Source organism: Ixodes scapularis, unplaced genomic scaffold (assembly GCF_016920785.2).
Source record: "Ixodes scapularis isolate PalLabHiFi unplaced genomic scaffold, ASM1692078v2 ptg000005l_1___fragment_1__unscaffolded, whole genome shotgun sequence".
NCBI classification, from domain to species: domain Eukaryota; kingdom Metazoa; phylum Arthropoda; class Arachnida; order Ixodida; family Ixodidae; genus Ixodes; species Ixodes scapularis.
The window spans coordinates 109,420-124,036 of NW_024609885.1; positions in this window are offsets into that span (position 1 = coordinate 109,420).

The window sequence follows — 14,617 nt, forward strand, 5'->3', positions numbered from 1 at the left end:
GTACACTTCGGCTAGAGACTCCTTCGACACCGTTCTGCCGTCGCGCATTGCCTCGAATTCGTCGTAGAGGCCGGCCTGCGCGCTAACCGCGTTCAACGTCTTGGCGAATGGCATACAGTCGCGCTGGTAGTAGTAGTTGGTCAGGTGGTTGGGAAAATCTCTCCCGACCGCAAACGCCGCAGACAACACGGCCCGATGCTTTTCAAAGAGAGCGGCCCCTTCGCGTATCCTGTCGGCGATTCTAGCGAGTGTCGCTCCAAACTCGGCCAACTCGTCGGACGCCACTCTGCCTAGGACGTCCTTGGAGGCTCGCAAAAACTCTTGGTCCGCTTCGAGGGATCTGACTCGCGCGCTAGTTTGGGGCACCACGGCTAGGATCTCTCGCCTAGACTCCACGTGCGTCTCGTACTCTGCGTCGTAGATACGGTAGTGCTTTGAGACTCGTTCGTAAGACGCCACGGCCTCGTTCAACTCCCCAGTGGTGTTCAAGTCTAGGCTTTGGACAAGCGAGGGAATTTTTGACACAAGCATCGCAAAAGGCCAGAAACACTTTATATTCGCGAGCGTTGGCGACTCCCGACTGGATTCCGCCCGATTCAAAGTCCGGGTGTCGCGAAATGTAGTCGATAACGCGAGATGGAAGTCGAACGCATATCCTCTGTCGTTCGCTCTTTAGAAAACGCAAGACTCGTCCGACCTCCCTCAACCGATCCAACAACTGTTGCGCGTCTTTGAAGGAAACGAGCGTGTTGTTTTGCGCCCGGTTGCGCAGGCGTTCGTACTCTTTTAAGTCCTCGTCAAATTTTGTCAAGCCGTTCTTCTTTAACTCGTCCACCGCGTCGGCAATTTCTCGGTCGGACTTGGCCACCCCTATCACGCGCTCGTTCGCCTTCACTATCCCTTCGAGTCTAGATAGGTCGATCCATAACGTTTTGAATAAAGAGTCTAGAAACTCGATCCTATCACCACTCTGCAAAGACGCGTGTTTCTTTAGGTAGACGTCGATCCATTCGACCAGGTCCTTCTCTCGTAGAGCCAAAAAATCTAGAGTTTGTTTCTGGGCACCGTATTGCAGGGCGACTGGTTTCCAATCGCGCACGTACAAGGCGTCCCGCACGTTTTCAAAGACTCGCATCCTGGCTTCCTTCTCAAAGAGAACCTTTACATAGTCGCCCGTGTGCCGGAGCGCGTCCGCGTCCATAGTCGCGAGCGCGTCGGGAGAAGCTATCGCTTCCAACACCCCCGTCGTCCCGTCATCCGAGTCGGCGTACGCCCTGGCCAGCGGATCGGTTCTCCTCACGCTCTCCGCGTAAGGCGTCAGGTGTGACTCTATCGCATGAGTCACCTCCTTGGTTTCTCGCACCATTGTCGCTACGAATCGGGCCATCTCGGTAAAGTCGCGCGTACTCTGTTGCACGTCGAGGTCGTCCGTAGAGGTGCGTCGGCCCAATACGTCCGTGAGGAAAAGATACTTTTTGGTCCGCGCAATCCGAGCTCGCAACACATTTTCCTCGAACGGCGTCCCGATTCCACGTATGGGCGCGACAATCTCCCTCTCGATGATCGCCCTGCGATCCTTCAAAAATTGCATCTCGGTCGCGTACGCCTCGCCATCGCTCTCGTCGCACACGTATCTGGGCAGGACCCAGTTTGAGTACCAATCGTCGAATCCCGACCTCGAAGATGCAGCCAACGGAGCGTCCGAGTTCGGCCAACCGGGCCGCGGCGGATCGTGCCGACAAAGAAGAAGATAGGAAGACGAACAAGTCTCGAGTAAACGGCTTGCTTCTCTTTTCAATCAATAAAGATTTTATTCGCAGAGACTCGTTCCATGTGTCCACCTTACTCTTGACGGCGCGGGCCGAACGCAGCGTCGACAAGACGCTAAACACTGTGCCAACGACGGGCTCCGCGTTTAGGTTAGGACAGGTGTCGATGTCAGTGTCTGCTTTCGCGGATCGCAACGCTTTCCTCGTCGCGTCCAATTCCGCCAATAATTTCGAATACAACTTCAAATCCCTTTCCAGGTGCAAGTGCCGATACTCTACCGCATCTGCGTCGTCTTCCTTTAGGTCCGACATTGAATTGCCCAGCGATTCGTCCGAGTAGATTCTGGTCACTAACTTTGCGGGCGATTCGTCTTCGGCGCGACGGTGCGCGAGGATGGACTCGTAGATTGCTACGTATTCCCGAGCCAGAGACGCGCGCTTGGGTTGTACCTTGTCCTTCAGACGAACAATTTCTTTCCGACAAGATTCCCACGTCGCGGCAGGCAAGGTGCGGTGCAAGCCCTCCCTGTACGCTCGCCTGACGGCGACAAAGTCGGAATTGGCAGCCGCCTCGTACGCCTCGGCGCGAGGTTCCGTGATCAAACGTTCGGCGTCCAGAGCCGACGAAATGTCTAGCGTCTTTTTGCGATCTTCGTACGCCGCGACGAGAGACCGACTCGCCTTTTCCCAGTCTACCCGAGAGTCGAAGACTCCCTCCAGCCACTTTGGATACGAGACGGTCTCCGTGTCAAATACAGTCTTTGGCACGTCAGGTGCATCTGTAATGTCCCACAGTTTGAGCTGCTTCACTATTCCGAATATCTTGTACTTTTCAAAGACTTTGTACATTGCCAGGTAGTTTTTGGCGTCCCTACACATGTTCAATAGCTCGGAAACGAAGCTTCGAGTCAGGTCGGCGTGATGACGCTTAATCAGGTCTTTTTGCGACATTGTCGTCTATTCGATTCGCTTTAGAAAATCGAGCACTCTCGCGTTATCGCCTCGCTGCGGCCAGGGAGAAAGCTTCAGGTCCCGCGTTAGCCTTTCGACGTGTCGAAAGCAGTCCATCAAGTCCGTTTCTTGGCCCAGAGCCTCGTATATTTCGGCCTTTCGCCGAACGTAGGCCGCTCTCTTTGCGTGGGCGTTTGCGATCCTGTCCCAGGGAAAGGTGGCCACAACGTCGATGGCGCCTTCGCGTATTATCCTGGCGAGGTAATCGTCTTCTCCGGTAACGCCGTCCTCGTACTGACGAACGTACTCTCCGTCCGGAGAGTCCATGCCCCAGTCACGCAGAGACTCTCTGTAGCGCTTTTCGTTTTCCACCAACTCTCTAATCTTGGCGACTTTCTCGGTCACGGTGGCCAGCGTGTCCTTTGGCGAGATCATTTCCGTGTTTAGCCACTTGGCGTAATTCCGACCGGCACGTTCGATCGCCTTACGTACCTCTTCCGATCCGTGCACTTTGAGATTTTCGACTCGGGTCAGGTCGGGAAACTCTTTGCGGACCGCGTCGACCATCTACGCGTAGGCGGCGTGGCACGCCAGCCACGCCTCTAGCTCTGGTCTCAGGTCCGTCTCGTCGGCGAAATCGAGAAAGAGACGCTCCCTAAAAGTTTCCAGAACTGTGTCCTCTAGCCGTAGAAATCGGCGGTCCACGCACTTTTCCGCGTATTTGGCCTCGCGCAAAAACTCGAAAAACTCGACCGTCACTCTTTCGCGCAAGAGCCTCCACATGGCGTCGTAAGATTTTGCGACGAGTTTGCGAGCGACGTCGGCGTCCTCGTTCGCCACGGTCCAGCGGATAAATTCGATTTTCCAGTCGTCGTCGTCTTCCGCATCGACCATCTTCAGCAGACTCGACACCTTGAATCTAGACAGTTTGGAAGAGACGGCGCTTTGCGAAACGCGCAAGGTGCCGACGAGATTGCGCAGGTAGACCCTCACTCGAGCTTCCAGACTAAACTGCTTGGTCTTCCAGTACGCCGTTCGCGCCGCGTGCAACAGCTCGGTGATTTGCGCGACCCCGAGGTCTCGATGCAGCTCCCAATAGTTTTCGCCATTTGCCGATCTCGTCGAAAAGAGATTGTTTACGCTTTCGCGCGACGCCTCGGTGGACGAAAAAAAGGAAGCGCGGTGCTTGCCCCACGTCGCGACGTGTTTCACGTACTCCTTGTTCGCCTCTATCAATGTAGCGACCGCCGACCGAGCTCGCCTCACAATCTCCGAGTGCCGCTCGAAATTCTCGTGCGCCTTTCGAATGCGATCAAACTCCACCGTCGCTACAATGTCGTACGGGGCTTTGATTTTGTCCAACAAATCCTTGTCGAAACCCTCGTACTCGCCAAAGGCGACTGGGTCCTTTTCGTGCGTCTGCGGGTATCTATCGATGGGTCCGCTCATTCCCCACTCGCGGATCTTATCTCTACGTTCGCGCTCCGTAGTCATTAGGGATTTGAGTTCGGAAACATTTTTGCGCAGCGTCTGCAAGTTACACTTCGACTGGCTAATTATCTTTTCGATCCATAGTTCGGGCGCAGCGTTCATGGTGGCCAGGATCGCGTCGTTCCAAGTCTTTAGGTTTGGTACGCTCGAAGGCAGTTTCACGAGCGGAGGGGCACTAAGCAGGCCGCTGTCACTGAGAAACTTTCTCATGTTTTCGTAGTCTCTGTGGCGTTCCTGTACGAGCCGATAGAGTCTATCGAAATCGTCTTTGGGAAACTTTGACTTGAGACGCACTTTCCACTCGTACAAACCTTTGGAGGTGGCGTGAGCAAACAGAGACGCGGCGTCGGCCTCGTCAAACATACATTTGCCGTGCCTCGCGATTAAAGGATAGTAAGGTCCCAATTTTTCCATTTTTTCATCGACGTCGCCGCTATCGCCCACGCCAGCGAGGAGTAGTCGTCGTAACTCGTTCAGGTGCGGTTTCAATCGCTCAAATTTTTCGTAGAGCACCTTCCAGTCGACGTCGATCAAGGCCTTCCTAATGTCCTCCTCGTCGTTCTCCAGCCAGCGCTTTCTCAAGACGGTGTCCTTGCGAACGGCATCGAGGTCCCTAGCAAATTCTCTCAGGAGATCCTCTAGGCTCCGAAACTTGGCGTAATGTGCCAATAGTGACGTTATGAAGGCGCTACCGTCCTGCAAATACTCGTCAGATTTAATCTTGTTAAACAAGTCCCTCGTCTCTTCCTCTTCGCGGACTTTGTGCGCGGCCGGATGGGTCACCGCCCAGACGAGCGCGTCCCTATGTTTGTGCTCCGTGTAGTTCTTCAAAATCTTTTCGAACGCGTCTAGTATGGCCTGCAACTCGGTCGGCGACAGCGTAGGTGCGGAGAGAAAGACGAACCGCTTGACGTTGTCGGAGGCAGCGTCGCGTGATCCGGATAGAAATCGCCGACTCCTTCACCGCTCCTTCTCCTGAGAAACTTCCAATAGGTCTTGTTGTAAATGGACGCGTCGCCGCTGTCGTAGACGGCGTACGCGTTGAGTCTACCGTCCGCCACGCATCTCACCTCGTGGCGCACGACTGTGTTTACGTCCACGTCTCGAATGTCCGTCGAGTACGAGGCGTCTCCGTTGGTCAGGTAGAGGCTGTAGTCTCTAAAATTGCCCACGACGTTCTTGCCGTACTGCATGCACTTGCGCAGGTTCTCGTCCTTTTCCAGCTCGGACGCAAAGCCTAGGATGCTACCAGAGATGTACGCGTTGCCCAGAAACCACCAGCTAGGCACCGCCCCTTTTGACGTGAGAACGCGGAGCGGAGTGGTGAACGTGTTTCTGTCCGAGTACGAGAGGCCTCGCTTCACTTCGTTCAGGGTGTTTATCACGCTCCAGACAGAAAAGATGCCGTTCAAAAGGCAAAACTCGGCTCCGTGCTGTCCGCGCTTGGATATTGGCCCGCCGGCGATCCGGCCAAAGACTTGGGCGTTCATGGTCCTGTAGCCAATCTCAAACACGTACGCCATGTTATGTTCGTGCGTGCCGACTATAACGGGAACCGGCTCGTCTCTCTCCGTGCGCCTCACCATCGTTTCGCGCGTGGTTCGCGGAACGAGGTTGCTATGATCCATCGAAAGGCGGTAGAGAGCAATCTTGCTCAGGCCGTCGAGCCAGGCCGAAGGCCCCAGGTACTTGACCAACGGACTGGCGGCCGTTCTATCGTCGCTCTGTCTAACAAACTTGCGGTATATGCCGCCGCCGATGGCACCGGCGTGCCTGTTTTGTGCCATTGAACGACGCATGACGCAGTGCGGATACACGAAGCGCAAGTCGTCTCGAATGGCGGTCTGAATAAAGTTTGCCAACGGACTCGGCGACGTCGCTATGGTTAGTTTGCCGGCGGCCACGGCAGCGAGTACGTTGTACAGCTCGTCGAGGCTATAGTAGACCGTTTTTAAGAGCGGCTTGTGTTTGTCGTCGGGCCCCACTATCGTAGTAAACAGGGGCTTTACCGACCCCACGTACACGTTGCCGTCCGGAGTCTTTTGAATCTGAGAGGAACCGGATAGGTGTTCCACTTCCGAATTTGCCACTTGGGTGAAAGCGTCGGTCACCATGGTTGTCCAATAGTGGGTCAATTTGACGGACAGATCGTCGTTCTGTATGCCTGACGGTTGATCCGGAGCCCCGACAAAGTCCTCGTTCAGACATTTGCGTATAATTTGCGGGACGACGTTGTATGACAGCATTTTTATTAAATAAAATGGAGACGTTACCCACTTTTTCGGCCTTCCTACACAACCTGGCCAACGTGTACTGGGCCGGCTGCTCGCCCTCTAATTCGCTCAGGATCCCCAAAGACTGGTTAACGGCTTTCTCGTCGACGCCAACCAACTACGTTTTGGCACTGGGCGAGCCGTCGACCACCGTCCAATCGCGAGACGTAGGCACGACCGGTGTGCTTCCCAAGTCAGACTTTCTCAAGGCCGAGGAAAATCGTGCCGGTGGAAATGCGAATAACCTGTCGATAGTGGTGGTGGACGGCGTTCAGTACGACGCCAGGGAAAAGCATTACGTGAGACTCCAGCGAGTTTACGGCGAACTGAGCGAGAGCGCACCGACCCTGCCGCCTGGAAAAGGCTTCTCCGTCCTGATGGACCCGAGCACCAACCTGCCCGTGCTCTCGACGCTCAACACGGTGGACCGGATGCTCTGGGCCCTGATCGTGCGCAACGCCGCGAGCTACCACCACTACAACGCACCCGACATGTGGGGCGGACTGCCCGCCGAATACTACGACAGCGATTCAAAGAGACTCGCATACGCCAACATGATCAACCAGACCTTTGGCACAATCACCAATGTGCAGGAGCTCTTTGTGATTAACGAAAGTCTCGGAGACTGTCTCTTGGGCTGCAACTTTGCCAAACTCTTTGACAGACACTTTTGCAGCGGTGATCCCAGCTTACCGTCGTCCTACGGAGGAGTAAAGACCTGGGTCGTCGCGGCATTCATGTACCTCTACTCTCCTTCGGTCACGCAGGCAGTGGTAAACGGACGGACCAGCCTCTGTAGACACGTGGAGAGGACTTTTGCGCTCGGAAGACCAAAGTCGGACATGTACGGCATAGGCGTCGATCTGTGCTTGGCCCTGGACAACTTTAGACGCAACTATGCGGCCGCCCTGGGCAACGGCGGAGTGTTGGCTTCGCGGTTCGGAACGCCGTGTGTAGACTACCTCTACGCCTTCCAGACGATCGTTTACAAACTGCTCTATAACGAGACGACCAAGAAGAGGACAAACGTCCAACTCTGGTGGTCTCACCATTACGACGTCGAAGTCGGGGGCAGCAAGTTACCTAGCGGTAGCGTGGACGAGATTTACGCGCAGTGCATCGGAAACCGCAAGTTTACCCTCGTCGATTCGGCGGTCCCCGAACCCGCCAAGTTAAAGGAACTCAACGAGCATTTTACGAAGGAAGTGAACGAGCACTTGAAGAAGGTCATGCTCAAGGTGTTTCTCCCGGCCTTCTCCAAGTGGTTCGCGAGCGACTTTTTCCACTACGAGCAACGCGTCGTCAAGAACATTCACCAATTTATCGCCAGCATGTCTCCCGACGCGGACCTGTTGTACAACGACTCTAACTTCCAGACACAGTTCCCGGGTCGGAGCAACAACTACGCCCACTTGAACGCAATGGTTCAGCAACAACAAGTCGCCGCAGCCGTAGTACAACCGCAACAACAGCCACCACCGCCGCCTCCGCTCCCGGGAGGCGTCGGTGTACAGCCGCAGATGGTAAGGGAGTTTGATCCGGCTCGCTGGCTACAAAACGACAGACTCGTCACCGACTACATAAAAGACTACAACAAGGAAAACATTTCCGAGACCCTGGGTTTTTACCTGATGGACAAGAACACGATGAAGATGGTGCCCAATGCCAAAGACGTTCTCTACAAGGACAACGTCATTAACGTGGCCGAGTTGGCCTCTATAATTAAACAGGAAGCGACTGCCAAATACAAAATTTTATTTCCCTTCGACAAGAGATTGACAGTGTTTCCCTACGAGGTCTTCTTTGGCGAGCAGGACGTCCGGCGCATCGACGACGACATTTCAGCGGTGGCTCTGAGTCCGATCGAGACGTGCGCGGTCTTGCACGCAAATACCTGCAAGTCGGTGTCGGAGAACATTGTCACAACGTATCGTTGAACATTAAACTTCGTAGTTTCGTGAAATTTTGATAGTCATCTTCTTTTATAGTCTTTCTCTTTGATCCGCTAGAAAAGATGTAGATACTTCGCAGGATTCGCTTGATGTGGTGTTCGCAGGCCTATTGTAGTACGTCCAGCGCTCGGGCCTGTATGCGTACTACGTCGTTGGGCTGGTTTTTATTGTCCATGCATTCTCGCACGAGGCGATCAAAGGGTAGCCTACGCATGGCAAAGTCTCGGTTTTCCACCGGTTTCTTCTTGACACCGCCTTTCTTTTTCGACCCTCCATTCTTTTTCGACCTTCCATTCTTTTTTCTCACGCGTCCTTCTTCGGATTCTGTCTCTACGCTATCGCTTACGGACCCGATTCATGAATCGCTGTTTCTGTAAATCTGTGTGTCTTCTTCGGATTCTGTCTCTACGCTATCGCTTACGGACTCGATTCTTAAATTGATGTTTCTGTCACTCTCTGCGTCTTCGTCGGCCACTGTCTCTTCGTGATTGATTACGGAGTCGAGTATTGAATTGACGTTTTTGTCCCTCTCTGCGTCTTCGTCGCCTCCTGTCTCTTCGAGATTGATTACGGACTCGAGTATTGAATTGACGTTTCTGTCACTCTCTGCGTCTTCGACGGCTCCTGCCTCTACGCGATCGAGTATGGACTCGAGTATTGACTTGACCTCTCTGTCAATCTCCATGTCTTCTCCGTTGAGTCCGAGTCCAGCGGCTCCTTCGATAGCGTCCATCTAAATTTTTATTTATACCTGTGGTGAGTATTAGCGTCTCCTGTTGCTGTTTGCGTTATTTGCAGACGAGATTTGTATCATCTGCGCTACCTTACAACTCATGTCCAAAACGTTTCCTATGACATTCAAGCCCAAGATGGTTTTATCTGCGGTGGTTTCTATCTGCTTCGGTTCTTGAGCGCAAATGTTGCCGAACCGACCGACGCTATTCCCGATGAAACGACGCCGACGAGCGAAGGGAGCATGCTGTACTGGGGGAGGACGTCTCGAGTTGCACCTGCTTGGCGGGTAGCTGCCATCTCTTTTTATATATATTTAAAGCTGTCTACCGCCGAGATTGTTTTGTTGATGTTTGCTAGCGTCGCTATTGATCTTCCACAATTGCCAGCTCGAGGACAGGATGCAACCGGCGTTCCCCAACATGCTCACCGAACAGGCCGTCTTGTTCAGCTTGGTGCTCATGTTACTCTTTTCCCTTTGCTTGTAAATCATTGCACCCATTGTACCGGCTGCCAGCGCGGCGGATGCTATGGCTATGATGGAGGGTTGTTTGGATGGAACGACTACTCCGTTTTGGGTGGCCATGATTCTCCTTTTTTTTATTATACGAACAGAACAAAAACTAGAAAAATGTTTGTAGTGAACAGGGCACTGCTCGATGCGTCCTCCGATTTCAAGGACGACCGCGACGACGTGGAGAAGACGCCGACTATGTCGCACGATTGTACTAAACGGTCAAAGCGTTCGCCGGAGCCGGAGTGCAGTAAACGCGCCAGATTCGACACGCACCAAGAAGCGCACGCTCGAGATGAAAGGGGCGAATCCGACTCCGTATACGGGTTTACAATCGAAGACATCGGTCCGGAGTACGAATACAAAGATTCGACGCCGACTGCAGTCTGCGATCGCGCGAAGGAAGAGCTCTACGAAGGCCTTACCATAAATAATTTCATCGAAACTCTAAAGAACGAGTACGAAAAGAAACGGATGGACGACCAGGTCCAACGAGAGGGTGTCAAGAAATCCTACGCGAGAATGTTTACTGCGCCCGACTTTAGCAATTTGATACTTAGCGACGACGCGTTCGACGCGCTTAGTAGCGAAGACGAATACGGAGAAGACGAAGACAGTGAGTATCCCAAACAACCGGACTTTGGCGACGATATTATACGCGCGTCCTTCAGGACGAACCAGAAAGCCGACGCATCTTCGTCGGCTACTGACCAACCGGAGCAGCAGCCGTCGTCGTGCGCTCTGCACAAACAACTCGAGGACTATCTGCGAATGCTCAATCATTGGTTTTCGTACGTCGTGCCGGACGACACCGTGGCTCAGGTCTTGGACATGAAGAACGTTACGGACCGTTTGGAAACTATATGCCTCCTCTTTCAACTCGTCGTAAACCTCTTGGTGTATACCATAGCCGACTCGATTCACGCAAACTACACCTACAGGTCAAAGGTCCTCTGGCGCAACTCGGGTATCATTGCAAAGTTTTGGAAAGTCGAGTTGGAAGACTACATCAACACTCTCATCGTGTTCAACGCAATCGTGAAAAAGACCATCGTCGAGTTGGACTACTCAATCTACTCCGAGGCGGCCAACAAGTACATAGAGAGGTTGCAATCGCCCGACGTGTCCAAGACTAGGGTGTGCATGGACCCGTTTAGCATAATGCGAGAGACCTGCATCGACTCGCTCTTCAAGTCACTGATCAACCTCATTACAAACACCATGCTCTACGACGACTATGTGCGGAGAGAGCTCGTGTCGCCGATACGTTTCGGCGGGTACGAGTCGGTGGCCAAAAAATCGCGCAACGCCAACCTGGTCAACGGAAAGTTGGGAGAGCGACTGTCTTCCATCTTTTCGGACTCGCGGAGCACAGACTTTGGCGCCGTCTACGGCACCGTCGAAGAGCTACGTAACGACCGGAGGAGGCTCTACTCGGACAGTAACGTGTTGGACAATTCGCTGAGGGCCAACGTGGAGCTAAACAGCACCATACAACGCGTCCTGTCGCGCAACGGCAGCTTCGTCCATCTCTTTTCGCACACCGACTCGAACCAGACCGTGGTCAACCGGATCACGACCATGCACATGTTGAGGGTGGCCGTCTCGTACACTCGCTGCGTCTCCATCGTGCTCTCTACGCCCCTGTTTACCGAGAGGACCTTTCTGCGCGGAGACGTTGCCGTCTCGGCCGTGAATCACGGCGACTACGTAAACGACACCGTCATGGTGGACAACCTGTCGACTGTGCACGCTTACGCCACTTCGATGCGAAACACAGAGACGATAGATCACAAATTGTACCCCGAGATGGTTAGCGTCGTTTTCGCCAAGCCGATTCGCCTGTCCATGCGCTACTCGGAAATCACCCGAATACTAAGGTATTTGGAGCGAGTCAGCGGCGAGGTGGACGCCTACCATATCGTGCACTGTGAGGTGACTTCGTACGACATTCAGCAGCGGGCGTCGTCGCCACGCACGGACGAAAACGGCGTCAGCCTCACGTCGATAAAGATGACGGTAGACGAGCTCGGTCAGTGCGTCGAACAGCACATACGAAACGTGCCAACACTCTTCCTACCCAACAGCCTGAACGAATCGAACGACCTCGCGCTGTTGCAGAGGGGCGTCGATAACCTCATCATTTGCCAGATTCAGCCGCGCATAGACGAGTTTTCAAAGTATATAGCCCTGTACATGGCAAAGACTCCGAAGGACATACCGTTTTTGAGAAAAACGGCCTTCAATATGCTTTCGGCGATCGTCTTCGGCTACATTAACCAGGCTAGCAACGCGATCCAGAGAACGCGACGGACGGAACAGATCATGTGGTGGAGTGATCAGACGACGCTCCTGTCCAACATGATCACCTTCCTCAAGGAACAGCTCCGCGAGTATGAGTGGGTTACCACAATGGAAGACGAAGCGCCCGACGAAACGTCTGACGAGAAAAAGGGACGACGGGATAGGGTAGAAAAGACTGCATCTTTAATGTGTTGAGCAAAATTGTAACCTAAACCGTACTATATCTTTCGGCGTATTTTTTCGGATCGCGGATGATTAGAGTGCCGCAGTAGGCGGTGACGCCTATAAACAGTGCGCTCACGACTCCCACGCCCGTGTACCAACCAAAGTCGATCAGATCGGGAGACTCATCGTCGTCGCTTTCGGGGTTGCCGTTCGAGTCGTTATCGGTTATGTCTGCTTCACTCTCGGCTTTCTGCACATCTCTCTGCGGATCGGTATCGTGTATGCTATCGTCGCAAATGTGCGTGACGATGAATGTCTCGACGCTCATGCCGAGTTGATTGGTGGCCGCGGAACCGCCGCAGCCGCTGTGTACGTAGTTGTCCTCGGTCACCGTATAAGCTTTGCCGTCGTACATGAACATGTAGACGGAGGCGCGATCGTTGCACTTGGAGCCGTCGAGCGACGATTCCCACATGGTACGGTTGAAGGGCTCGTCGGGTAAGGGGTAGTTGTGGATGGTCTTGGCGTCTTGAAAGTAGAACGCGTAACCGTAATTTTCGTAGGGATTCAAACTATCGATGTACTGAGACAGGTTGGTTTCTTGCCCGTCGACCATTATGGCCTTGCTGTGAACAAAATTTTTAAAGGATACCCCTACTCGATAGTAGTTTTCGTCCGCCGAAAACACGAGACGCCCGTGAGACGGGTCGGTGATGGCCATCTTGAGACGCCACATGTCGTTAGTCAGGTCCGTGACCCCCCAACATGTACCGTCCTCTGCGGCGAAAATGAAACGCTTCGTGTCCCAGTTGTACGAGGGAATAATCAGGCTGTCGTTGAAGAAATTTAAGATGACTGGTCTGCCGCGAATGCCCGCCAGTTCCCTCTGCAACATGGCCTCGCTCATGAGCGTGTGCGTTCTGTGTAGACCGGAAACCTGAGAGTGCGCAATCGCAGAGGCGTCTTGAATTCTGAGAGTCCGGAGAACGTCCATAAAATACTTGTAGTCGCGATCGAAGCTATAGCCGCTTTGAGCGACCGTCTGCTTGGCCTCTGAGAGCGCTTCCTGAATGTCCGTGTCGATGTCGCGCGAGCGACATTGGTGCCCGAGCCAACCGCCGTACATTATTGCAGAGTCGTTGTATCTGCTCGAGCGATCCCTCATCACGGATACTTCGTTCGATGTAAAGAACCGATTGTAAGATTCGTACCACTGTGAGTAGGGCAAACTGCCCCCGTATCCCGGCGTGGAAGGGTACATGAAATACGACGCATTCTTCAAATGCTGAAAACCCACGGCGTGGGCCAACTCGTGTAACACCGTGTGTAATATGGTGTCCGCCGAGGCATTTACGACCTTTAGCGTGTTTATGTGGATCAGCTTGTCGTACACGGCGTGTGCCAGAGCGTCTCGGCTCCCGTACTGAATGCTACTAAAGTCGTATAGGCACTTTCGCAGACCGGGTCGCCCGTCTAGGTAGTTATCCTTGGTCGAGAGGTGCGGTTCGGTGTAGAAGCCGTTTTCGGTCGAGGAAAGGTACTCTCCCAGTTGAAAGGATATCGGAAAGGGCCTTTTGATGTGTAGCTGGTTCCGCCTGTCGGGCAGAGCGTCGAGAGACGAATTGTATTCCATGACTCGAAGATTGGAGCCGCAAAAGATGTGGCCGTTCAAGAGTTCGGCGGCGAGTTTCACCACGGCAGCCAGTTCGCGGTTGGTGAGCGTGCTGATGGCTTCGTCGTTCTTGATCACGTAGGTGTATATCAACTGCGGGCTCCCGTAGGATGGGTCGTTTACGGAATTGCGTATGTCGGCGCTCAAGTCGTAGCGCGCCAACACTATGGAACTACATAAAGTTACGAGGACGAGAATACGCATCGTTATTATTTTATTTAACAATTACCTCTTGTACTGTTTATAGCATAGAGCACCTCCGCCGCCGTGGCCGAGGAGTCCTACGATTCCGATGAGAGCGGGTAGCCACTCGGCGTATTCGTTGCTCACCGAGAGGCACTCGCGCTTCTCGCCCGATGCGTCATCCACCATCTTTTTCGGCTTTTGACAGTACACTAGGGGCGGTCCGCCGTACAGAGTGTCGTTCTTGTCGCACGTGTACAGTACGGCGTAACTCGTCTTGTTCACTTTGAGTATCTTTGAGCGAACGTTGGCGACCTTGAGCAGACTCTGGCAGTAGGGCAATTTTTTATTGGCGTCTGATTTGGAGGCCACCAACGACGGCGCCACGAGTAGCGCAATCATTAAACCGATACGTACGGTCGTCATTTTTGTATTCAATAACAAAATAATCATGAGCACAGTCCCCGTGGCGCTTCTTTCGACGGTAGCCAGCTTCCTGTTTGGATGTTACCTATTTAGGTCGTGCGTTTCGCGAGATGTCTTGCAAAGGAGGAGCGCCTTGCTGGCGGACAAAACCAAACCGTACAGTAAATTGCCATCGGGCTACGACG